Source organism: Phyllostomus discolor, chromosome 6 (genome assembly GCF_004126475.2).
Source record: "Phyllostomus discolor isolate MPI-MPIP mPhyDis1 chromosome 6, mPhyDis1.pri.v3, whole genome shotgun sequence".
Classification (NCBI taxonomy): Eukaryota; Metazoa; Chordata; class Mammalia; order Chiroptera; family Phyllostomidae; genus Phyllostomus; species Phyllostomus discolor.
This window is the reverse complement of record NC_040908.2, coordinates 80465455-80492736: the sequence shown is the minus strand read 5'-3', so window position 1 is coordinate 80492736 and position 27282 is coordinate 80465455. Positions and strand designations below refer to the sequence as shown.

Below are 27282 nucleotides of genomic sequence, written 5' to 3'. Positions count from 1 at the left end.
ATACTGTGATGATTTTATTTAAATTCTACTAAAACACATTTTTATTTTTCAAGAAAATCTTGGCTTGCTAATGTGTGAATGAGCTAAGTGAAAAGTAGCAAGCTCATTTGGCTGAATCATTTTCCAAGTATGAAAGATGATTATAAAAGGTCAACATGAGAAAGAATGTTTGGAAGAGGGCCTAAAGACCAATCAGTTGTTCTACTGAGAATCTAGTGATAGTGATTAGAAGATGGATAAGTTGTCCATGATGATTCATATGCCAGCAGTTATAAAAAGTGTGTTAGAAGCAGAACACTGTAGTAGGCTTATTGATCAAAGCAGCTACCACCACCACCCAATAAGGTCATTGCCTTTGTAGTCTACATGGGGAAGATGAGGCACGGATAGGTGCATGTAAGCAGCTTAGCAGCGGGTATCTTAAAGAGCAGAAATTGGGAAGGTAAGTTTATAATTTTATTCTAAGCTCCATGACAGATTTCCTTTTGACATGTGCTCTATATATTCTACATATTTCTATCTTTTTTTACCATCTGATTGGATAGCTACAGTTGCTGATAGATACTAACAATTTTCTGCTTGTAGCCTTGAAGATCTAATTGGGTTTTTTTTATATATGTCATGCTTTCTGTTATTCTTTCTATTAAATTTGGGGTTCATTTTTCCAGAAGTAGGAAAAGAAGTCTTCTCTGCAGATCTTTGTTCTAGCAGTGGTATAAGTTTTGTTTAGCATTCCATTTATGATGGGAATCGTGGGCACAAAATTTTGGTCATTGCGTTGGTATGCTCAGGCTGCCATAACAGAATACCATAGACTGGGTGGCTATGAGGAAGAAATTTACTTCCTCATAGTTGCAGAGGCTTGAAGTCCAACATCACCTTGCTGGCAGGGTTGGTTTCTGGTAAGACCTCTCTTGTTGGCTTGCAGACACAGCTTCCTTCGTGTTATATTCACATGGCCTTTTCTCTGTGCTTGCACACTTCTGGTGTCTCTTCTTCCTATAAGGACACCAGTCTTATTGAATTAGAGTCCCATTCTAATGACATCATTTAACTTTAATTACCTCCTTGAACACCCTAGCTCCAAATACACATTGTGAGTTAAGACTTTAACATATGAATTGGAGGGGTGGGCACAATTCAGTCCATAATGGACATGTTTGCTATTCATAGCTCTTTCATTCATTCATTCATTCATTCAACCAACCTTTATTGAATGTCTGCTGTGAGCCAGACAGTCTGGGTCTGGAGAATAAAAAGCCCTCAAGGTGCCCTGGCAGGTGTGGCTCAGTGGATTGAGCACCCCTCTGCAGACCTGATTCCCAGTCTAGGGCACATACCTGGGTTGCGGGCTGGGTCCCTGGTGTGGGGAGTGTGCAGGAGGCAACCACACATTGATGTTTCTCTCGCTCTTTTTCTTCCTTCTTTCCCCTCTCTAAAAATAAATAAATAAAGAGAATAAAAACCCCCAAGGAGCTTTTTGTTTAATAGGGGAAATAGGTAAATAAATAGATATTTACAAAATAGCATTATGATACCATGATAGTGGTGGTATGAAAACATTTAGATGAAGCATGTAATCCAGACTGGGTAGGGGAAGTCAGAGAGGATTTCCCAGAGGAAATGATTCCAAAATTAAGTCCTAAAAGATAAGGGGAAACTACCACCAATGCAGTGTATTACCTAGGTTTGATCCTGGGCTAAGTAAACTGTACAGGGCATTTTGGAATAATTAGGAGCATTTGAATGTAGACTACATATTAGGTAATACTGTCAAATGCTAAATATTTTGAGTATGATTATGGTATTTGTGGATCTGTAGAGGGTTGTTCTTGCTAAAGTTTTAGGGGTTAGGTTTTGTGATGTCTTAACTTTTAGGTGGTTCAAAGAGAGAGGTAAAGTAAATATAGCAAAACAAAGTATCACAACTGGTGAATCTAGATGAAAGGCATATTCATTGTACTATTTTTAAAATTTTTTATTGTTATTCTATTATAATTGTCCCAATTTTCCCTGTTTGCCCTCCTCTGCCCAGTCCCCGCTCCCACAGTCAATTCCCACACTGTTGTCCATGTCCATGGGTCCTTCATACCTGTGCTTTGACTAGTCCCTTCCCCTTCTTTCCACCATTAACCCCCTTCCTGCTCCCTCATTGTACTATTGTATTAACTTTTCTGTTTGAAACTTTCAAGGAAAAAGTTGCAGTGGCAGAAATTAGCCAGGCAAAGAACCGGAAAAAGACAATGCAGGAAGGGCCTCCCAGGGAGAATAGCAACTGAGATGTGAGGTAGAGAGGAATGAGGCTAGCAGAGTAGTAGAAACCAGATCACAGAAGACTCACTGCATTAGGGAGTTTGGGTTTTTTCCCTGATAGTGGAAGGATTTCAGGGAAGAAGGGGTAACAAAGGATGAGATTTATATTTTAGATTGATGACTTAGGCAGTTGGAAAATGGATTTGGCATAGTGTAGAGGACCCTTTAGGAGGCTGATCTGTCAGGACTTAGTTTAGAATAATAGTGGCCAAAACTAAGACGCTGTCAATGGGGAGGCAAGATGTAAACATGTTTGTAAGATATTGGGGGTAGCACCAGTAGGTGGGCAGGGAAAAGTTAGAGTAATTCCCATATTTCTGGCTAAAAAAAATTGGGATTCTTTTGGAAAATGGGGTTCTGTTATAAGATGTCTTATCTATTTTACTCATACGTTTCAACTTAAATTCTACCTGCTTTCACAATCTTCCTCATATTTCTGCCTGAACTAATTTTTTATCCTCAGAACACCAATATACCTCTCTGCTCATTTAACAACTATTTTTATATTGTACTTTGAATTTTTCTATTTGTATATGTTTTTGTTGGCCATTTATATTGTAAAGGATTCTCTATATATATACAGGCACAAATAACCCCCCTTTTTATTACAAAAGGATATAATTCTGTAACAATATCACACTGAAGCACACCATATGATATTTCAGGTGAAATATTCACATTTAAATGATAAATTATTATACCCATATTATTTTTAAGTATATTTTATTGATTATGCTATTACAGTTCTCCCATTTTTTTCTCCCCCTTTATCCCTCTCCACCCTGCACCTGCCTTCCCACCAGCATTCCCTGCCTTACTTCTGTCCATGGGTTGTACATGTAAGTTCTTCGGCTTCTCCGTGTCCTATACTATTCTTAACCTCCCCCTGTCTATTTTGTACCTACCATTTACTCTTCTTATTCCATATACCTTTTCCCACATTCTCCCCCTCCCCACTGATAACCCACCATGTGATCTACATTTCTATGATTCTGTTCCTGTTCTAGTTGTTTGCTTAGTTTGTTTTTGTTTTGTTTATTAGGTTCAATTGTTGATAGTTATGAGTTTGTTGTCATTTTACTGTTCATACTTTTGATCTTTTTCTTAGGTAAGTCCCTTTAATATTTGATATAATAAGGGCTTGGTGATGATGAACTCCTTTAACTTGACCATAGCTGGGAAGCACTTGATCTGCCCTTCCATTCTAAATGATAGCTGTGCTGGATAGAAGAATCTTGGATTCAGGTCCTTGCCTTCCATGTCTTGGAATACCTCTTTCCAATCCCTTCTTGCTTGCAAGGTTTCTTTTGAGAAATCAGCTGATAGTCTTATGGGAACTCCTTTGTAGGTAACTGTCTCCCTTTCTCTTGTTTTTTTTAAGATTCTTTCCTTATCTTTAATCTTGGGTAATGCAATTATGATGTGTTTTGGTGTGTTCCTCCTTGGGTCCAACTCCTTCGGGAACTCTCTGAGCTTCCTGAACTTCCTGGAAGTGTATTTCCTTTGCCAGAATGGGGAAGTTTTCCTTCATTATATATTCAAGTAAGTTTTTTTTTAAAGATTTTATTTATTTTGAGAGAGAGAGAGAGAGAGAGAGAGAGAGAGAGACATCAATGTTCAGTTGCTGGGGGTTATGGCCTGCAACCCAGGCATGTACCCTGGCTGGGAATCGAACCTGGGACACTTTGGTTCCCAGCCCGCGCTCCATCCACTGAGCTACGCCAGCCAGGGCTCTCAAGTAAGTTTTTAATTTCTTGCTTCCTCTTCTCCTTCTGGCACCCTTATGATTCAGATGTTGAAACGTTTGAAGATGTCCTGGAGGTTCCTAAGCCTCTCCTTATTTTTTAAAATTTTTGTTTCTTCATTCTGTTCTGGTTGAATGTTTCTTTCTTCCTCCTAGTCCAGATTATTGATTTGAGGCCTGGTTTTCTTCCCTTCACTGTTGGTTTCCTGTATATTTTGCTTTATTTCAATTTGTATAGCTTTCAATTCTTCCTCTGTTTTGCATCCATGATCAGTGATTTCTGTGAGCATCCTGATTAGCAGTGTTTTGAACTGTTCACCTGATATTTATTGGCTATCTCCTCGTCACTTAGTTCTTTCTCTGGAGTTTTGGTCTGTTCTTTCCTTTGGGCGTGTTTCTTTGTCTTGGTCCGCCTGTTCTGTTGTAAGGGGGCGGAGCCTTAGGTATTTGCCAGGGTGGGGCAACCCACATTGCTGCATTTTGGCTCTGTGTGTGGGGGAGGGGTCAGAGAAGGAACAGTGTCACTTGCTTGGCTCTTGCTCCACTTTCAGTGATTTCCCTTGCTATCCACAAGCAAATTGGGCTTTTCTGGTGCTGATTCCCAAGTGGGTGGGTTTGTGTATGTTCTAGGACCCTGTAGGTCACTCAAACTAACTCTGCTGTGAGGCTGGGAGTTTCTCTTGTTGCTGCAACCCCCATGGATTTTTACAGCCAGAGGTTTTGAGGCTTTAGTTTCCCATGCTGGGACCCTGGGTTGCACAGTCTGTCTCGCTCCCTAGTTATTCCTCCCAGCTTATCCACATGCAAATGTGGGACCACCTGGTCTGCCAGCCACCTCCTTGCCTGCCCAGTCTGTTACCTTGCCATGTGTCCTCTTTACCCCTGCTGCCCATGTCCATCCCACTTACCAGTCTGAATGAATGTTTCTTCTTTAACCCCTTGGTTATCAGCCTTTCATATAGTTCAATATTGGCAGTTCTAGTTGTCTTTTCTTTTAAAATTGGTTATTGTCCTCCTTTTGGTTGTATGAAGAAATAAAGCATGTCTACCTGTGCCTCCATCTTGCTTGGAAGTCTCTAATCCTTTTTTTATTACACTCATATTATTAATCTACCAACCACATTCAAACAGACATTACTTCTGCCAGATCCCTATATATTGGGTTGGCCAAAATGTGCATGTGTTTTTTTCCATTAAATGAAAGACACATTTTTCATTGTCATCAATAACTTTATTGTTTTGGATATTTTGAGTATGTCAGCTATCTCCTGCATGGTATAACATTGATTGTTCTCAGTTAATGTCTTGATTTGATTGCTATCAACTTCAGTTTGTCTACCTAACTGTGGAGCATCAGCAAGAAATCTCCAGCATGAAACTTCTCAGACCATGTTCGATCAGTCACAGCACCTTCTGCATACACCACACAAATCTTTTTTTGTGTTTCAGTTGCGTTTTTACCTTTCTTGAAATAAGAACGCAGAATATGCTGAAAATGTCGCTTATTTTCTTCTGTCTTCAATATTAAAATGACTACACAAAAATTCACCGATTTTGATAAGTTTTTTTTGTAAATACACACTGATGTGACAGCTGTCACAATACAATCTAACAATTGTTTCGAAAGAAGTTATAGACAACTAAGTGCTACTAGAGCCATCTTACAGAAGAAAACCAAACAAACTTTTTGGCCAACTCTGTATGCATACTAAAAAAAACTTTTTTTATTCTTATATATCTGATAATTATTTGAAAATTATTTGTTGAACTATTGCATAGGAAATTAAGAGAATTTTTCATTGATATTATATGGTGACATCATTATGTACCATTTGGAGATAGTCACTATGCATTTTAACATACTTAAATTTTTAAATAAGACACCCTGAACTGACCAGAAAAACTCAAATATCCAGGTTAGTTATGTGTTTGATTTTTTTTTGGACACCTGGATCCTTTGTCATGGATGCTGTCTTGCTTTTTGTGAAGACACTTTCTAGTTTCCACCTTTCATCTTTCAAAGTTATTGCTGCCATTAGAAAGGTTAGGCTTGCGTGCTAGTACTCTTCCAGGGCAGAACTTCTTTTTAAGCTCCCTGCCTTTAATAGTGACTCATCGAGAATGGCAGCAAGTATGGCTCTTTCAGAATATAAGATGGTGAACTTGCAGTTTAAAAGACCTCATCAATTGATTTATAGAAGTACTAGCTTAGAACAAGTAGCAGAAAAACTGCAGCATCAAGCATGATTTTTTTTTTAATAGTCTGAGCTTGCCTGATGAACTCATGTGATAGAATGATTGATAAGTAGCAGATCAGGGGAATGATTGTTGGAAACATTACTTCGGATATGATATAAGCATCTATGCCAAATTGAAATTGATGGTTCATGAGGACTCATTTTAGAAATTTCTCACCGAATGCTTGTTTATTTAATTGGTATGCTTTGAACCCCTAATAATTTTTCTAGTGATCAGTAAACCTAGTGAGTGTTTCTTACGTGCAATAGCAGTGAGGCAGGTTGTTGTTGCAGCATCCCATACTTTGACCTCAGCCTTCAGTCTTTCCAGCTTTCTGTGTCATTCCCAATAAATCTACACTTTGACCACATCAAGGCCACTTTCTTGTTCAGTGACCTCACTCTGTTTATACTAGGCTTTAGGCCCCTGGGACCATTTTTTTAGACAGCCTACATGCATGGCTCAATACTTGAATTATTTCCTTATCATTACAATCAGTTCTGTGGTGCCTTGTTCCTTTCCTTTCACTTTCCCAAAGTACTCCAGTTCTGAGTCAAGTTACTCACCTGATGTCTCTACTCTTATCCCTGGGCTGCTGAGTGCTGCTGGAGAAAATCATACAACTATGTGTCATAGGATAAATCTATGATTTCCAACATTACCTGGGTCCCTACAGCACCCTTTGCCTCTGAAGCCTGTTCCAAACATTGTAACTTTTCTTTCTAAGCCTCTTGTCTCTACCATTTTTCTCCTTAATCTTAGCAAATGATCTTTTTATTTTTATTTCACTGAAAAAATAGAGGCCATCAAGTAAAACTTCCTTTAGTTTCCTCTCAGCAAATACAGCTGTCCTTTCTTTCTGTCTTTGTGCCTGAATCTAAACTTACTACCTGTATGTGAATTTAATTCACTTTTGCTTCCACCATTCCTCCATAGTTGGCGCCACTATCTCCTCCATTGCCTAAGCAGAATAACTGGGAGTCATCCTAAACTACTCTCTCTCTTAGCACCTCTCCACCACATGTGCATTTACCAAGTTCTGTAGATACTTAATTATTCCTTTTTCTCCATTCACTCTGCCACTGTCAGTTCAGGTTCTCATCAGTTCTAGATTACTGAAATTGGCTGCTAAACTTTGCCTCTAGTCTGCCTCCCTAGAAATATTTCTAAGATACAGTTCTGATAATGTGATTTCCTTGCCTAAAATCCTTCATAGTTCTATATTGTTTTTAGAATAAAGTTTAAGCTCTTTGGATAAAAGGCTTTCAGTTACCTAGTCCCTGTTTATGTCATGTTTTTTTCGCCACTCCCTCAAACCACCATTCTGGTTTAAATACTACATGCAGTTTCCTGAACTCATTTAAAACTCAGCCTGTATTGTCTGCTCTAGAAAGCTTCCCCAGATACTCCTTTTTTCCTCCCTTTCCCACACCCTAACCATTTTGGATGACTTTCTTCCATGCTAATCTAGCATGGTGTGTATGCTTCTATCTTACCATGTTCCTCTGAAAGTCTTTTTTATTCACTTGAATGCTTCCCCATATAGTTAGCTTCTTCTTCATTCTTTCTTTCTTTTTTTTTTTATGGTGGGAGAGTTTTATTGAAAAGTTGGTGAGTAAGTGACTTGCACTTACACTTGTAAGTCTACAAGTGGTAAAATACTTATAGAACATCATTTTTCATAGAGAAAACCCAATAACTTTGAAATTGAAAAATTAATAAACTTACAAGCTTGTTATTTCAAAGTATGGAGACAACTATTAGAAAAAAAGAATTAAAAACTAAAATGGCTAAAGGAGGTAAGAGCCTATGACAGGGGTGTCAAATTCATTTTCACCGGGGGCCACATCAGCCTCGAGGTTGCCTTCAAAGGACCAAATGTAATTTTAGGACTGTATGAATGTAGCTACTCCTTAACAGTTAAGCGAGAGCTTGGCACTGCTGCCAGGTAGAAACAAGGTGCCAGGCTGGACAAAACAAGGTAGAGGGCCGGATTCGGCCTGCAGGACTTGTGTTTGCCACCTGTGGCCTGTGTTGTGTAAGGAATTGCAGGGTGGGAGGAGTTGCTCTATTCATAAGCTTGCAGAATTATTTGACGTTTAACAGTATCTGAATGAGTAATTTTAAAAAGTAAAAATTAAAATGAAAAACTGATGACAATGTCTATAGAAAGAATAGTGTACACATTAAGCCAAGTATAGATAAAAGAATAGCACATTGGTATATTCAGCAATGAACATTGCTTTCTTAAACTTGGAATCCAAATGGCCTGGCCAAATTTTTTTCGTAATCAGAGTATAAATGAATCTTTTCATGGTTAGGAACTCTATTTTTCTTGCTAAGTATTCCTTTCTCCCACTTTTCTCTTGAGACTTTATTTACACTTACTCCATTTTTTTTAAAGAAAAGACATTCATCTTTCTCAACATATTCCAATTTTTTTAATTTAATCTTTATTTTATTGTTCCCATCACTATTTCGTCCCCTTATACCTCTCTCTCCTCTGCAGTCACCACACTGTTAACCATGTCCATAAGTCCTTTTTCCTTTTTGCTCAGTCTCTCTACCCCCTAACCTCCCCTCCCCTTAGCTGTCATCCTGCTCTCTATCTGTGAGTCTGTCCCCATTTTCCTTGTTAGGTCAGTTTGTTCATTAGATTCCTAGTTAGCTTCTTAAGGATAGTTATTTTGATTATCTCCCGCTGTGTAAAAAAACCATTGTAACTTAATGTCTTAAAATGAGTAATTTATTATTTCTCAAAATTCTTTGGGTGATTGAATCTTTGGTGGTTCTGCTAGTTTTCTTTGGAGTCATTTCTGTAGCTGCAGTCAGGTGGTGGCTGGGCCTAGAACATCCAAGATGGCTCAGCTGGGACACTAGGATATATAGGACTTTCTCCCTCTCTCTCCATGTTTCCTCGGGGCTTTTTCCTCTCCAGGTGGCCTTTTCAGCAGAGAAGCCAGATTTCTTGGTGGCTCACAGCTCCTGGGAATGCAAAAGTGGAAGTTTCCAGGCTTTCTTAGGGTGTAGACTTGGCACTGGAACAATGCTCCTTCTGTGGCATTCTGTTGGTTAAAGTGAGTCAGAGGGCTAGCTCACATTTAGTGTTGGAGGGGATTCCCAAGAACATGAACACCAGGAGGCCTGATTCATTGGAAGAGGTCCATCTTTAGAGATTTTCTACCACAGCAAATAATAAATTTTTTAACTTTATTTTTATTTTTGATTGTAGAGAGAGGGGAAGGTAGGGAGAATGCAAGAGGGAGAGAAACATCGATGTGAGAGAGAAACATCAGTCGGCTATTTCTATATGTGCCTCGAGGGGACTGAACCTGCAACCCATGCACATGCCTGACTGGGAATCAAGCTAGTGACCTTTCTGTTTGTGGGACGATGCCCAAACAACTGAGCCATACTGGAAGGGGTGCAAGTAACAAATCTTATTCAACTTTTTCTGCTCAGCATGTATTACTGTCTTTTATAGGAAATCATAGAAGTTATATAAATAGGAGACACATGATTAGAGATGTTTTAGAAATACGCAGGATAAATTGTGGGGAGAAACAGAGGCTGGGATATCAACCATCCAGCTCTTACAAGGTGAGTTTAAAAGGGTCATTATAAGATTCTGATGGTGGAATGAAAAGGAAGAAATACATTCATGAGGAATTGGTGTTTGATTATTTTAAACATTAGGACAGAGAAAGAAGTTAAAAAAAAAGTCATTATTTTGACCCTGGGTAACTGTGTGCCACATGGACAGTAATTGGGAATTAGAATTCCAGTTGTAAGTTCTGCACTTAGAATAATAAATTTGGGCCCCCGACCAGTGTAGCTCAGTTGGTTGGGTGTCATTCTGCAAACCAAAAGGTTGCCAGTTCAATTCCCAGTCAGTGCACATGCCTAAGTTGTGGGCTCTGTCCTCCATCCTTGGTAAGGGTGCTTGCAGAAGGCAGCCAGTTGATGTTTCTCAGCCTCTCTTCTCCCTCTTTCCTCTCTCTCTAAAATAAATGGGTAAATAAATAATAAAAATAAAATATTTTTAAATATAAAAAATAATAAATTTGATTTTATGGGATATATGAGTTAAAACACTCAGTAGGCAATTGGAAATGGGAGACTTGAACACAGAAGAGATGCTATGTCTCAATTTGGTGTTGACTGCATAGAGACGATAGTGAAAACTATGGAAGTGAATTTTCTGTAGGAAAAAGTTTAGGGTAGGGCTCAGTTCTGAACCCTGATGTACACCTACAGTTTGGGAGTAGAAAGAAGGCAAAAAGAATAATCAGAAATGAAGGGAAAGTTCAGAATAGTATAATAGAATTTCAAAAGCGAGAAGATGATTAACAGTGTCAGAAACAGCTGGGAAGTAAAAATGAGAACCAGGTCTGAATGAAGGCCATGGCAATTATTGAGTGTAACCAGTGGGATTTTTAGGCAGGGGAATTAAATTAGTAGACTTGTACCCTGGCTGGCATAGCTCAGTGGATTGAGCGCGGGCTGGGAACCAAAGTGTCCCAGGTTCAATTCCCAGCCAGGGTACATTCCTGGGTTGCAGGCCATAACCCCCAGCAACCACACATTGATGTCTGTCTCTTTCTCTCTCTCTCTCTCTGTCTCTCTGTCTCTCTCTCTCTCTCTCTCTCTCCCCCCCCCTCTCTAAAAATAAATAAATAAAATCTTTAAAAAAAAATTAGTAGACTTGTTTTCCCCCAATATCTTAGTATGAAAATTTCAGATACTAGGAGAAGCTAAAAGTATTGTATATAAACATTTGCCACCTAGATTCAGCAATTAACATTCTGCTAAGTTTGTTTCAGTAATATCTTTCCATCTGTCCACCCCTCTATCCAGTCATTGCTTCATCTTTTCTTTTTTTGATGTGTATCAGAGTAAGTTGCATTCACCAATAACTTCACCTCTGAACCCATAAACATATTATTAATTAGAGTTTAATATTATTTGCATTTCCTTTTTAGTAATAAAGTATATGCAGTTAAATATATAAATTTTAAGTGTACCATTGAATGTTTTTTTTTTCTAAAAAGATTTTATTTATTTATTTTTAGAGAGAGGGCAAGGGAGGGAGAAAGAGAGGGAGAGAAACACTGATATGAGAAACCTTAATCTCTGCTTCTCACACACAAACCAGCTGAGGATTAGGCCCAAAACCCAGGCATGTTCCCTGACCAGGAATTGAACTGGTGACCTTTTTGCTTTGTGAGATGATGCCTAACCAGCTGAACCATAATGGTGAGGGCTACCATTGAATGAGTTTTGATAAATGTATGTACCTGTATAAATCAAACCTGGTAAAAATACAGGAAATACTACTGTTAAATCAGATGGTTCTCTAGTGCACCTTTTTAGTCACTCCCTGTCCCAATTCTGCCAAAGGCAACCACTGTTCAGTAGTCTTGCCATAAATGAATTCTGCTTTTTCTAGAACATCACATAGATGAACTCATACAATATGTTTGCTTTTATGTAGGACTTCATTCAGATTTTGAATGCTTTTGACGCTCACCCAGTGTGTCTCTTTTTATTGTCAAATATTATTCCTTTCAGTATACCACCATTTGTTTAGCCATTCTTTTGTTGATGGGCATCAGCAGTTTCGGATTTTAATTATTAAGAACAAAGCTGCTAGAGACATTCAAGTGCAAGTCTTTGTGTGAACATATACTTCTATTTCTCTTGGATAAATTCCTAGGAGTAGAATTGCTGAATTGTATGGTAGGCAAAAGTGGCTTTACAGTTGGGAGTATGCAAAACACAGTTTATTCTTATAATATTATTTATTATTGTATTTTTGTATTACAACTATAAACCTACTTATGCCCACCCATGTATATTTGGTTTTATAAGAAATGGCTAGATATATTTCCAAAGTGGGTATGCCATTTTATACTCTACCTACAATGCATGAGAGTTCTGGTTGTTTCATATCCTTGCCATTCAAGTGGTTACAGCGTGGTATTTCCTTGTGGTTTAAATTTCCCTTTCCTTAATGACTAATGATACTGATCACTTTTTTCATGTGATTTTAGCCATTCATATATCTATTTTGGTGAAGTGCCCAGTGAAAATTTTTTTTGGTTGAGTTCTGAGCTTTTTATTATTGTGTAGTGAGTTCTTCAAACATTTCACATATATGTCCTTTGTCAGTTATCAGGTGGGCCAAAGAGTCCATTTAGGTTTTCCGTAAACTAAAAGAAACATTTTTCATTTTCACATAACTTTATTGATCTGGATATTTTCAGTATGTCAGCTGTCTTCCACATGGTATGATGTTGATTGTTCCCAATTATGATCTTGATATGATGGCTATCAACTTCAACTGGTCTACCTGACTGTGGAGCAACTCCAGCATAAAACTTTGCAAACCTCTTTTGACAGGTTTAATCAGTCACAGCACCTTCTCTATACACTCCATAAATCTTGTTTTGAGTTTCAGTTGTATTTTTACTTTTCTTGAAATAATAAAGCATAATATACCAGAAATATCACTTACTTTCTTCTATCTCTAATATCATAATCGCCACACAAGTTTTTTTAATGCACACTAATATGGCAGCTGTCACAATACAATCTAACAAAATAGTTTCGAATGAAGCTAAAGACAACTAAGTGCTACTAGAGCTGTCCTATGGGAAAAAACAAAAGAACTTTCTGGCCAACCCAACATATGTTCTGTGAAAATTTTCTCCTACTCTCTGACTCATTCATTTTTAATTGCATTTTTTGATGAACAGAAATTTTAATTTCAATGATGTCTAATATATCAAGTTTTCTTTTATAGTTACTGCATTTTCTGTCCTGTCTGTGACACCTTTTCCTACTCTGAAGTACCAGAGATATTCTCCAATGTTTTCTTATGGAAGGGGTATCATTTTAGCTTTTGTTTTTATGTCTGTGACACATCTCAGATTAATTTTTGTGTGTGGTAGTAGGGGTTCGGGCTCATTTTTTCCCATGCGAATATCAAGTTGTTCCAGCATCGTTTCTTGAAAAGGCTTTCCTTTCCCCATTGAATTTCTGTACACTTTACTAAAAACCAAATGGTATGAGTCATTTGTATAGTGGGTCTATTTCTGAATACTAGTCTATTGCATTGATGTTTTTGTCTGTCTTTATGCCAGATCATGCTGTCTTAATTATTATGGTTTTATGGTTTTATAGTAAATAATGAAATCAGAAAATGTAAGGTCGTCTACTTTTTTTCTTCAACATTGCTTTGGATATTATATATATTTTTTCATTTCCATACTTATTTTTGCATTTCCATATGTATTTTTAAAAGCAGCTTGTCAGTTTCTACTAAAGCAAAAGAAAATTGGTGAAAATATAGTTGTCTTGAATCTATAGATATATGCAGGGGATACTGATATAATAATATTGAATAATCCAATCCATAAATATGTTACATGTTTGGATTTTTTAAAGTTTTTTATTTACATTAGCAACATTTTATAATTATCAGTGTATAGGTCTTACACATATTTCTTTAAAATCCTAAAGAAATTTATTCCTAAGTATTTTATGTTCTTTAATATTAAGTAGAATCAGATTTTTAAAAAATTACCATCTGGTCCTGACCAGTGTGGCTCGCTTGGTTGGGTATCGTCCTGCAAAGCAAAAAGTCTCTGGTTCGATTCCCAGTCAGGGCACATGTGTAGGTTGTGGTTTCTGTACTGTCTGGGCGTGTAGGAGAGGCAACTGATTGGTGTTTCTCTCTCATATCAATGTTTCCCTCTCTTTCTCTCTCTAAAAGTCAGTAAAGTTTAATTTTTCAACTGTTTCTTGCTAGAACTTAAGCATACAGTTTATTTTTATATAGTAACCTTATACTTGATACTTTTCTAAATTCATATATTAGTTGTTTTATAGATTCCCTAGGATTTTCTACATACAAATCATGACTTCTGTAAATATACAGTTTTCTTTCTTACTTTCAAATCTTAAGCCTTTTATTTCCTGCAAATATTACTGCACTGGCTGGGACGTCCAGCACAATGTTGAATAGAAGTTGCAGAGTAGTGGACATCGTTGCCTTGTTCTTGCTCTTCAGGAAAATGTTGAATATTTTACTATTTAGTTTGATAATAGCTATAGGGTTTTTGTAGATGCCATTCATCAAATTGAGGAAGTTCTCTTACATTTCTGCTTTTCAGAGAGTTTTTAACATGAATGGGTGCATAATTTTGTAAAATGGTTTTTCTGCATCTATTAAAATTATCAAAGGATTTTTCTCTTTGATATAATATTGTGAGTTGCATTAATTTATTTTCAGATGTTAATCCTTCATTTTTGGGACAAACCCAACTTGGATAAGATATATTGTTTCTACATATTTCTGGATTTGTCTTGCTAATGTTATTTAAGGAATTTTTTTAGAGGCATTACCATTCTGTTTTTTTCTGATTTTTAAAAATTTATTTATATCACTTGCTGAGGGGTGGATGTTAATATTTCTATGATTATATATATTTCTATTTTTCTTTCTTTTTCAAACAGTAAACTCTTGTATTAATTTAATGACTAGAAAAAATTTTATAAGCAGAATGTCTGAACATTTTTTTCTTGTATGTATAGAGTACACACAACACACACATATATACACTACTAGGTTACTTTGTATTTTACAGTAGAGGTACAGGAAGGAGAAAATCTTAGCCTAAGACATGAATCTTTTGATTGTTTTTACCAGGTTTCATAATTAAATCTGTTTAACTTGTACTACTAAACTCAGTAAATATCAGTTAGATGGGATATAATCCATGTGAGGTTTTTAATTGAATTTGTTGAGTGACGTTGTTTAATAAAATTGTATAGGTTTCAGGTGTACAGTTTTACACTACATTATTTGTATATTGTATTGTGTGTTCACTACCCCAAGTCAAGTCTCCTTCCATCATGATTTATTGCCCTTATACCCTGTTCTACTTTCCCCCAACCTTCTTTCCTCTGGAAATCACCAACCACACTGCTGCTGTATCTATGAAGGTTTTTTCTTTTTCTTTTTTTTCTTAATCGCTTCACCTTTTTCACCCAGCCCCACAATCCCCCTCCCCTCTAAAAGCTGTCAGTCTGTCCTATATCCATGAGTCTATCACAATTTTGCTTGTTAGTTCATTTTGTGCATTAGATTCCACATGTAAGTGAAGTCCATGGTACTTCTCTTTCTTTGGCCTGTTTCACTTACCATAATTCTGTCTACATCTATCTTACTGTTGTAAAGGGTAAGATTTTCTTCTTTATGGCCAAGAAGTTAGTATTCTATTGCATAAATGTACCACAGCTTTTTTATCCATTCACCTATTAATGGACACTTGGACTGCTTCCATGTCTTAGCTATTGTAAATAATGCTGCGATGAACAGAGGGAGGCATATATTCTGTCAAATTAATATTTAGGGCTTCTTTGGATATAACCCTCCAGGAGTGGAATTTCTGAGTAATAAGGCAGATATCCATTTTTTAATTTTCTGAGGTAACTCCATACTGCTTTCCACAGTGGCTGCACCAATCTGCATTCCCACCAACAGTGCATGAGGGTTCCTTTTTCTCCACATCCTCACCAGCACTCTTTGTTTGTTGATTTATTGATGATAGCTGTTCTGACAGGTATGAGGTGATATTTCATTGTGATTTTAATTTGCATTTCTCTGATGAGTAGTGAAGTTGAGCATGTTTTTATATGTCTATTGCCATGTGTATGTCTTCTTTAGAGAGTTATCTATTCAAGTGCTTTGCCCATTTTTTAATTGGTTTGTTTGTTTGTTTGGTGTTTAGTTTTATAAGTTCTTTACAAATTTTGGAATTTAACCCTTATCACATGTATCATTGGTGAATATGTTGTCCCATTCAGTGGGTTGTCTTTTCATTTTGTTGATGGCTTCCTTTGCTGTGCAAAAAACGTTTTAGTTTGATGTGGTCCCACTTGTTTTTCTGTCTTTTATTTCCTTTGCCCAAGGAGTTATGTCAGAAAAAATATTGCTACAAGAAATGTCTGAGGTTTTACTGCCAGTGTCTTCTTCTAGGATTTTTATGGTTTCGAGTCTAAAATTTGTGTTTAATCCATTTTGAGTTTATTCTTGTGTGTCGTGCAAGGAGGTGGTCTGTTTTCTTTCTTTTTTTTTTTCTGCATCTTTCTGACCAATTTTCCCAACACCATTTATTGAATAGACTGTCTTTACCCCAAGGTATATTTTTGCCTCTTTTGTCAAATATTAACGGACTATAAAGTATAAGGGTGTGGGTTTATATCCGGGCTCTCTATTTTGTTCCATTGATCTACATGTGTTTTTATGCCAGTACCATGCTGTTTTGATTACTATGGCCTATAGTATAGTGTGGTACCCAGGCAGTGTGATTCCTCCAACTTTGTTCTTCTTTCTCAAGATTGTTGGCCAACTTGACCAGAAGTTGCTTGGTGACTTCTGGTCAAGATGGAGGCATAGGTAAATACAGTTGCCTCCTCACACAACCACAGCAAAAATTACAGCTAAACTACAAAACAACTATCACCCAGAACTGTGAGAAAATCAAGCTGTAGTGGAAGTCCAACAACCAAGGAATTAAAGAAGTCACATTCATTCAGATGGGTAGGAGGGGCAGAGACGCAGAAAAGTCTCATCCCATATGCACATGTGGTAGATAAACATCAAGAGGGGTATCTCAGGAGTGAGGAATCCTAGCCCCATGCCATACCACCCAATCCAGGGTTCCAGGGCCAGAAGATAAATCCCCATAACTTTTTTTTCATGATTAAGTAATTTATTTAAGCCACCTCCTGCTATTAGCAAAGAGATAGAAGATTAGTATACTCTAATCTAGGTTAAGGTCCCATACACTTTTTTGGTCCATGTGCAGAGTAATGGTCCAAACCAGTGCTGTGGTCCCCACTGGGCAGTGGTCTAGGTTCTCTTTCTTTATCTTCGTAGCCAGTTGGAAGTGGATTCACGTGAGGGTTATGGAACCGTATGGTTACTATTTCCCCAGGGAAAGGGCTTGAACCTGGTGAGGAGATGGGGGTAGGTGACGAACTCAGGTTTCTTTGTGCTCTCTATGATGTGACTTCAGAAAGACGTTCAGCATGTTCACTCCCACCCCGGGGAGCGCAATGAAGTAGGTAAGGGCCCTCCATATGCAAGCTGAGCCTTCTTCGCTGTGGGCACCACTTGACATAGACAGTGCTAGCTGTGGTCGGAAACAACCTAGCAGCTCAGAAACCCAGGGGGACCCAGCTGCTGCCGCCATTTTTGACCAGGACCTCAAATCCCCATAACCTTGGGCTGTAAAAACCAGTAGTGGGTGGGACAGTGGAAGAAACTGCAGGATTCTGAGGCATCTCCTCTTAAAGGGCCTGTAATGGACTTAGGACTTACACAGACTCACTCCCTCTGGGATCCATCACTGGGGCAGCAGCTTGAAGGACACCAGTGGCACATGGGGGGAAACTGAAGTGTCTGGCATCAGGGCGAGTGCCAGGGAGCAGCTTCCTCCTGTACAAAACTCCAGAGGCCAGGCAGCAGCCATTGTTCCTTTTCCCATCCCACCCCAATACAGAGAGGGAGCAGCACCATATCTGAGACTCCATCAGCCAGGTTCACAAGGGTTGCCCTGTGCTTGGCAATTATCAAAGGCTCTGCCACATCCAACTTACTGTGTGCTTTTCTACATTATGCCATACCACAAAGAGCTGCAAAGCAGCTCTACCTAATACATAGAAACAAACACAGGGAGGCTGCCAAAATGAGGAGACAAAGAAATGTTGCCCAAATGAAAGACCAGAACAAAACTCCAGAAAAAGAACTAAACAAAATGCACATAAGCAATCTGTCAGAAGCAGAATTCAAAACACTGGTTATTAGGATACTCTAGGATCTAATTGGGTATGTCAAAAGCACAAGAGACCCAGGCAGAAATTAAGTTTACAATAAGCTTACAATAAGAAATGAAGAAAAATTTACAAGGAATCAACAATGGAGTGGATGAAGCTGGGACTTAAATCAATGATTTGGAACATAAGAAAAAACCATTCAATCAGAACAGCAAGAAGAAAAAATAATCCAAAAGAACAAGAATGGTGTAAGGAGCCTCTGGGACAACTTTAAACATACCAACATTCAAATCATAAGGGTGCCAGAAGGAGAAGAGAAAGAACAAGAAATTGAAAACTTATATGAAAAAATAATGAAAAAACTTCCCTAAATTGGTGAAGGAAATAGACATGCAAGGCCTGGAAACACAGCATGTCCCAAACAAGATGGATGCAGAGAGGACCACACCAAGACACATCATAATTAAAATGCCAAAGATTAAAGATAAAGAGAGAATCTTGAAAGCAGCAAGAGAAAAGTGGACAGTTACCTACAAAGGCGTTCCCATCAGACTGTCCTCTGATTTCTCAAAAGAAACCTTGCAAGCAAGAAGGGACTGGCAAAAAGTATTCAAAGTAATGAAATAAGGACCTACAACCTAGATTACTCTATCCAGCAAAGCTATCATTTAGAATTGAAGGACAGATAAAGTGCTTACCAGACAAGGTAGAACTAAAGGAGTGCATTATATAACCAAGCCATTAGTATATGAAATGTTAAAGTGACTTGTTTAAGAAAAAGAAGATCAAAACCATGAACACTAAAATGGCAATGAATTCATAACTGCCAACAATTGAATCTAAAAAACAAACTAAGCAAACAAGCAGAACAGAAACAGAATTGTTGAGGTGGAGATCATTTGGATGTTTACCAGTTGGGAGGGTGAAGGGAGAGAATGGGGGAACAGGTGCAGGGATTAAGAAGTGCAAATTGGTAGGTACAGGATAGGCAGGGAGATCTTAAGAATAGTATAGGAAATGGAGTAGTCAAAGAACTTATATGCATGACTTGTGGACATGAGCTAAGGTGGGGGATTGTGGTACGGGATGGGAGGTGCTGGGTTGAGGGGATCAAAGGGGGAATAAGTGGGAGAACTATAATAGCATAATCAATAAAATATATTTAAAAGAATAAAGTTCTAAGGCCCTGGCTGGCGTAGCTCAGTGGATGGAGCGCGGGCTGCGAACCAAAGTGTCGCAGGTTCGATTCCCAGCCAGGGTACATGCCTGGGTTGCAGGCCATGGCCCCAGCAACCGCACATTGATGTTTCTCTCTCTCTCTATCTCCCTCCCTTCCCTCTCTAAAAATAAAAAAAAATAAAAAATCTTTAAAAAAAAAAGAATAAAGTTCTAAAAACTGGATGGAAAAGAAAAAAAGATTCTTATGGCTATGTGGAGTCATTTTTGGTTCCCTATAAATTTATGAATGTTCTTCTCTGAAATATGCCATTGGTATCGTGATAGGAATTGCATTGAATTTTTAGATTCCTTTGGGTAGTATGGAAATTTGTTTTGTTTTTAATACATTTTATTGATTATGCTATTACACTGGTCCCATTTTCCCCCTTCATTCCCTTCCACCCTGCACACCCTTTCCCACCCACATTGCCCACCTTTAGTTCATGTCCATGGGTCATAAGTTCTTTAGCTTCTATATTTCCCATACTATTCTTTCCCTCCCCCTCTCTATTTTCTACCTACCATCTATGCTACTTATTCTCTGTACCTTTTCCCCCCTCTCCTCCTCCCGCTCCCCTGTTGCTAACCTTCCATGTGATCTCCACTTCTGTGGTTCTTTTCCTGTTCTAGTTGTTTGCTTAATTTGCTTTTGTTTTAGGTGTGGTTGTTAATAACTGTGAGTTTGCTGTCTTTTTACTATACATGTTTTTTATCTTCTTTTTCTTAGATAAGTCCCTTTAAAATTTCATAAAATAAGGGCTTGGTGATGATGAACTCCTTTAACTTGACCTTATCTGGGGAGCACTTTATCTGCCCTTCCATTCTAAATGAAATCTTTGCTGGATAGAGCAATCTTGGATGTAGGTCCTTGCCTTTCATGACCTTGAATACTTCTTTCCAGCCCCTTCTTGCCTGCAAGGTTTCTTTTGAGAAGTCAGCTGACAGTCCAATGGGCACTCCTTTGGAGGTGACTCTCTCCTTATCTCATGCTGCTTCTGGGATTCTCTCCCTCACTTTTACCTTGGCTAATGTAATTATGATGTGCCTTGGTGAATTCCTCCTTGGGTCCAACTTCTTTGAGACTCTCTGAGCTTCCTGGATTTCCTGGAAGTCTATTTCCTTTGCCAGATTGGGGAAGTTCTCCTTTATTATTTGTTCAAATAACTTTTCCACTTGTTGCTCTTCCTCTTCCCCTTCTGGTACCTCTATAATTCGGATGTTGGAGTGTTTAAAGATGTCCTGTAGGTTCCTAAGCCTCTCCTCATTTTTTAAATTCTTGTTTCTTCATTCTGTTCTGGTTGAATGTTTATTTCTTCCTTCTGGTCTACTCCATTGATTTGAAACCAGTTTTCTTTCCATCACTCTTGGTTCCCTGTGCATTTTCCTTAATTTCACTTAGCATAGCCTTCCTTTTTTCATCTAATTTGCGACCAAAATCAACCAATTCTGTGAGCATCCTGATCACCAGTGCTTTGAACTATGCATTTGATAGGTTGGCTATCTCTTAGTCACTTAGTTGTATTTGTTCTGGAGCTTTGATGTGTTCTTCTGTTTGGGCCTTTTTTTTTTTCTTTTCTTTGGACTTGACATGCTTGTTACGTATGGGAGTGGAGTCTTAGGTGTTCACCAGGGCGGGCAACCAGTAGCTGGGTTCTGATGGTGTATGTAGGTTAGGGGTCAGAGAGGGATAAATGGCGCTTGCTCCACTCTCTGTTGGAATTCAGTCCCTTCTGCCATTTCCCCCAAGCAAACTGGGTCTTCCTGGTGCTGATTTCCATGTGAGTAGGCTTGCGTACGTTCTAGGACCCTGTGGGTCTCTCCAATGAACTCTCCTGTGAGGCTGGGAGTCTCTCCCAGCATCACAACCCCCACAGGTGTTATCAGTTGGTATTTTGAGGCTTTATTTTCCCACACTGGGACCCTGGGTCGCTCAGTCTGTCTCACTCCCCAGTTTCTCCTTGTTTATCTGAGCAAATGTGGGACCACCTGATCAGCTGCCTTGCGTGCTATGCCCCACTCCACAATCGCTGCCTTGCTGGGTCTGCCCGCTGCCACCCCGTGCCCAGGGTCTGCCCAGGGTCTGCCAGCTGCTACCCTGCCTGCCCTCTGCTGTCTTGCCTTCCCGGGATTCACCAGCCGCCGTGACCCCTCTCTTGCCACCCAGCCACCCGACTCTGCCTCTCCTACCAGTCTGGATGAATGTGTCTGTTTTAACTCCTTGGTTGTCAGAGTTCCATACAATTCAATTTTCTGTCAGTTCTGGTTGTTATTTTGTTTCTGAATTGTTGTTGTCTTTATTTTGGTTGTGCGAGGAGGCACAGTGTATCTGTCTATGCCTCCATCTTGGCTGGAAGTCCTGGTAGTATGGAAATTTTAATGATGTTAATTCTCCCTATCCAGGAGCACGGTATATACTTCCACTTATTTGTATCTTCTTCAGTTTTTTTCTTTAGTGTCTTAATTTCTTGAGTACAGGTCTTTTACATCCTTGATTGAATTTATTTCTGGGTATATATATTTTTTAAGTATTTGTGAAAGGAATCGTTTTCTTGGTTTCCCTTTTTTTTAAAAGATTTTATTTATTTTTAGGGCGGGAGAGAAAGAGGGAGAGAAACATCGATGTGCAAGAGAAACATTGATTGGCTGCTTTTCCCACCTGTGGTGTCCCAAACCTGTAACCCTGGCATGTGCCCTGACCGGGAATAAACCGATTACATTTTGGTCGTAGGCTGGTGCTCAATCCACTGAGCCACACCAGCCAGGGTTATTCTCCCTTTCTGATAGTTCACTATTGCTATATAGAAATGCAGCTGATTTTTGGATATTTAGTTTGTATCCTGCTATTTTAGAGAATTCATTTATCAGTTCTAGTAGTTTTTTTGTGGAATCTTTAGGGTTCTCTATATACAGTATCATGTCATCTTCAAACAATGACAAGTTTTGCTTTTTTCTTTGCAGTTTGGATGCCTTTTACTTCTTCATGTTGGATTGCAGTGGCTAGGACCTCCATTACTGTGTTGAATAAGAGTTGTGAAGGTGGACATCCCCATCTTGTCCCAATCTTAAAGGAAACATAGTCTTTGGTCATTTGGTAATAGGTTGCCTGTGGATTTGTCATATACCCTTTATTACCTTGAATATGTTCCCTCTGTCCCCACTGTGATGAGAGTTTTTATCATAAATTAGTGCTGGATTTTTTTTCAAATTCTTTTTCTGCATCTATTGATATAATCCTATGATTTTTATTCTCATCTTATGTATGTGGTGTATCACATTTATTGATTTGAGGATATTGTACCAGGTTTACACACCTAGAGTAAATTCCACTTGATCATTATGTATGGTCTTTTTAATGTATTGCTGGATCTGGTTTGCTAATACTTTGTTTAGGATTTTAGCATCTATATTCATCAGGTATATTGACCTGTAATTTTTTTCGTTTGCAGTGGCTTTAACTGGTTTTGGAATTAGGATGCTTGCCTTGTAAAATGAGCTTGAGAGTCTTCCCTCCTCCTGAATTTTTTGGAATCGTTTGAGGAGGAGAGATGTCAGTTCCTAGAATATTTGGTAAAATTCACCTGTGAAGCCATCTGGTCCAGGTGATTTTTTTGTTGTTGTTGGGAGTTTTTGAATTACTGCTTCCATTTCACTAGTTGTAATCTGTCTTTTTGGATTCTCTGATTCCTCCTGCTTCCGTTTTGGAAGATTGTATGTTTCTAGGAATTTATCCATTTCTTCCAGATTCTCAGTTTGTTGGCATGTAGTTATTTGTAATATTTTCTTACTGTCCTTTGTATTGTGTTTTTTTGTGTGTGTCAGTTGTTAATTCTCTTTCATTTCTGATTTTATTTATTTGGGTCTTCTTTTTTTCTGCATGAGTCTAGCTAATGGTTTGACAGTCTTCTTTATTTTCTTAAACATCCAGCTCTTGGTTTCATTGACCTTTCTTATATATTTTTAAGACTCTATATTATTTATTTCTGCTGCGATCTTTGTTATTTTTCTCTCTTTTACTCACTTTGGGTTTTATTTGTTATTCTTTTTCAAGTTCCTTTAAGAGTAAAGTTAGGTTTTCTGAGTTTTTTCTGGTTGGAAATAAGCCTGTAATGCTATGAATTTCCCTCTTCTAACTAATTTTGCTGTGTTCCATAAATTTTGGGTTGCTGTGTCCTTACACCTTCATTTGTTTCAAGGTGTCTTTGATTTCTCTTTTGATCTTGTCATTAACCCATTCATTGCTTAGTAACATGTTATTTAGCCTCCATGTGTTTTTGTGTTTTTTAGGGGTTTTTTTGTGATTGATTTTTAGTTTCATACCATTGTGGTCAGAGAAGATTCTAGATGATTTCAATCTTCTTAAATTTATTGAGATTCATTTAGTGTCTTAATATGTGGTCTTAGAAAATTTTCCATGTCACTTGAAAAGTGTATATATTCTATGCTTTATCGTGCAGTGTTCTGAGGATATCTATTAAATCCATCTGATTTAGTGTGTCATTTAAGGCCACCATTTCCTTGTTGATTTTTGGTCTGGAATAGCTATCTATTGACGTCAAATAGGGTTTTTAAATCCCCTACTATGATTGTATTACTGTCAATCTCTCCCTTTATGTCCATCAAGATTTGCTGTACTCATGTGGGTGCTCCTATGTCGGGTGCATACATGTTTACACGAGTTATATCCTCTTGTTGGATTGTTCCCTTTATCACTATGTAGTGTCCTTTGTCTTTCACTATAGCTGTTGTTTTAAAGTCCATTTTGTCAGTATAAGTATTGTTATACAGCTTTAAAATTTTTTCAATTCACATGAAATACCTTTTTCCATCCCTTTACTTGTAGTCTGTGTGTATCCTTTGTTCCCAGGTGGGTCTCTTGTAGACACCACATATGAGGGTCTTGTTTTCTTTTTTTATCCATTCAACTACCCTATGTCTTTTTATTGGAGCATTTAAGCCATTTACATTTAAAGTGACTATTGATAGGTACATATTGATTGCCATTTTATTCTTATAACTGTTTCTCTGTTTTCCTTCTTATCCTCTTTCCTCCTTCTTCATCTTTGTCATCTTTCCTTGTTCCTTTTTCCTCTTTCGTTCTTCTTTCTTCTGTCTTCTTCTACCTCTTCTCTTCTTTTTGTTTCTCTTCTTCCTCTTCCTCTGCCTCTCCTCCTTCTCCCAGGCCCTTTAACATATCTCATAATGCTAGTTTGGTGGTTAACAAACTCCTTTAGCTTTTTTCTTGACTGGGTAGCTCTTTATTTCTCCTTCAGTTTGAAATATTGGGTTGGCCAAAAAGCCTCTTTAGTTTTCACCATAAAATAAGATGCATTTTCATCTACACCTATAACTTTATTGATTTGGGTATTTTGAGTTTGTCAGCTGTCTCCTGCTATTGGCTTCTAGTGGGTAGAGGCCAGAGGTACAGCTAAATATCTTCTAATGCATTAGACAGCCCCACAGCAAAGAATTATTTGGCCAATATATCAATAGTACCATGAAACTAAACAAACCACTTTTGACCCTTCAATCAGTCACAGCACCTTCTCCATATACTGCACAAATCTTTTTTCTTCTTTGCATTTCAGTTGTGTTTTTACCTTTCTTGAAATAATAAAGCATAATATGCTAAAAATGTTGCCTATCTTCTTCCATTTTTAATATTAAAATGGCTGTACAAAAATTCACCAATTTTGGTAAGTTTTTTAAATTCACACTGATATGACAGCTGTCACAGTACAATCTAACAAAATTGTTTCAAATGAAGTTAAAGACAACTAAGCACTACTGAAGCCATCGTACTGAAAAAAACTAAACGAACTCTTTGGCCAAACCAGCTTCTTGCTGGGTAAAGTAAACTTGGTTGTAAGTTCTTGCTTTTCATCACTTTGAATATTTCATGCCAGTTCCTTCTGGCCTGAAGTGTTTCTGATGTGAGATCATCCGAGTGTTTGGGAGCTCCCTTGTAGGTAACTGTCTTTCTCTTACTGCTTTTAAGATTCTCTTTGTTTAATCTTTTGCATTTTAATTATGATGTGTGTTGGTGTGGGCCTCTTTAGGTTCATCTTGTTGGGGACTCTGTGCTTCTCTGGCTTGTATGTCTGGTTCCTTTGCTTGGGGAAGTTTTCTATCATTATGTTTTTCAAATAGATTTTCAATTTCTTGCTTTCTGTCTTCTCTTTCTGGTACCCCTTGATTGAAATGTTGATACTTACTCTTGATGTTATCCCAGAGGTCTTTTAAAATATCCTCATTTCTTTTGGATTTTTTTATTCCTTTTGCTGATTGGATGTTTTCTGCCATGTTCGCTTCCAAATCGCTGATCAGTCCTCTGCTTTATTTAATCTAATGTTGATTCCCTCTAATGTATTCTTTTTTATATATATATTTTATTGATTATGCTATTACAGTTGTCCCATTTTCCCCCTTCACTCCCCTCCACCCTGTACACCCTCTCCCACCCATATCCCCCTCTTTAGTTCATGTCCATGTGTTATACGTATGAGTTCTTTAGCTTCTACATTTCCCATACTATTCTTACCCTCCCCCTATCTATTTTCAACCTACATTTTATGCTACTTATTCTCTGTACCTTTTCCCCCTCTTTCCTCCTCCCAATTCCCTGTTGCTAACCCTCCATGTGATCTCCATTTCTGTGCTTCTGTTCCTGTTCTTGTGTTTGCTTAGTTTCTTTCAGTTTTGCTTTAGATGTGGTTGTTCATAATTGTGAGTTTGCTGTCATTTTACTATACATGTTTTTTCTTTATCTTCTTTTCTTAGATAAGTCCCTTTAACATTTCATAAAATAAGGGCTTGGTGGTGATGAACTCCTTTAACTTGACCTTATCTGAGAAGCACTGTATCTGCCCTTCCATTCTAAATGAGAGCTTTGCTGGATAAAGTATTCTGGGATATAGGTCCTTGTCTTTCATGACTTGGAATATTTCTTTCCAGCCCCTTCTTGCCTGTAAGGTCTCTTTTGAGAAATCAGCTGACAGTCTGATGGAAACTCCTTTGTAGGTTACTGTCCCCTTATCTCTTGCTGCTTCTAGGATTCTCTCCTTCATTTTTACCTTGGCTAATGTAATTATGATGTGCCTTGGTGTGCTTCTTCTTGGGTCCAACTTCTTTGGGGCTCTCTGTGCTTCCTGGATTTCTTTGAAGTCTATTTCCTTTGCTGGATAGGGAAGTTCTCCTTTATTATTTGTTCAAATAACTTTTCCACTTGTTGCTCTTCCTCTTCTCCTTCTGGTACCCCCATAATTCGGATGTTGGAACATTTCAAGATGTCCTGGAGGCTCCTAACCTTCTCCTCGTTTTTTTGAATTCTTATTTCTTCATGTTTTCCTGCTTGGTTGTTTTTTGCTTCCTTCTGGTCCACTCTATTGTTTTGAGACCCAGTTTCCTTCCCATCACTATTGGCTCTCCGTGCATCTTCCTTCATCTCTTTTATGGTAACCTGCATTTTTTCATCTAATTTGCGCCCGAAATCAACCAATTCTGTGAGCTTCCTGATCGCCAGTGTTTTGAACTGTGCATCTGATAGATTGGCTATTTCTTGGTCGCTCAAAAGGATGAGTCCTGGGGAACTGATCTGTTCTTCTGTTGGAGACATATCTCTCATATCTCTCTCTGTCTCTCCTTTTTTCCCCCCCCTGTCTGGTTGCTCTTGTTACAGTGAGGGGCAGAGCTTTAGGTGTTCCACCGGGGCTGGGCACCCCAGTCGCTAGAATGTGACGTTGTATGTGGGGACGGGTGTGGGGGCGGGAGGAAACAATGGCGGTAGTTCTGTTCTCTTGGGATCACAGTCCCTTCTCTGGGATCCTGGGTTGCACACTCTGCCCTGGTCCACGATCGCTGCTTCACTGGGTCCGCCAGCCGGTGCTTGCATACTCAGGGTCCACCACTGCGATCTTTCGAGCCCC

At 38.3% G+C, this 27282-nt stretch overlaps 1 protein-coding gene across 3 annotated transcripts in view; it reads left to right on the top strand.

Annotated features, from left to right (window-relative positions):
- The window catches only part of RNF214 (ring finger protein 214), a 59704-nt gene that overhangs the window by 12679 nt on the left and 19743 nt on the right, over positions 1-27282 (top strand). The window lies entirely within an intron of this gene.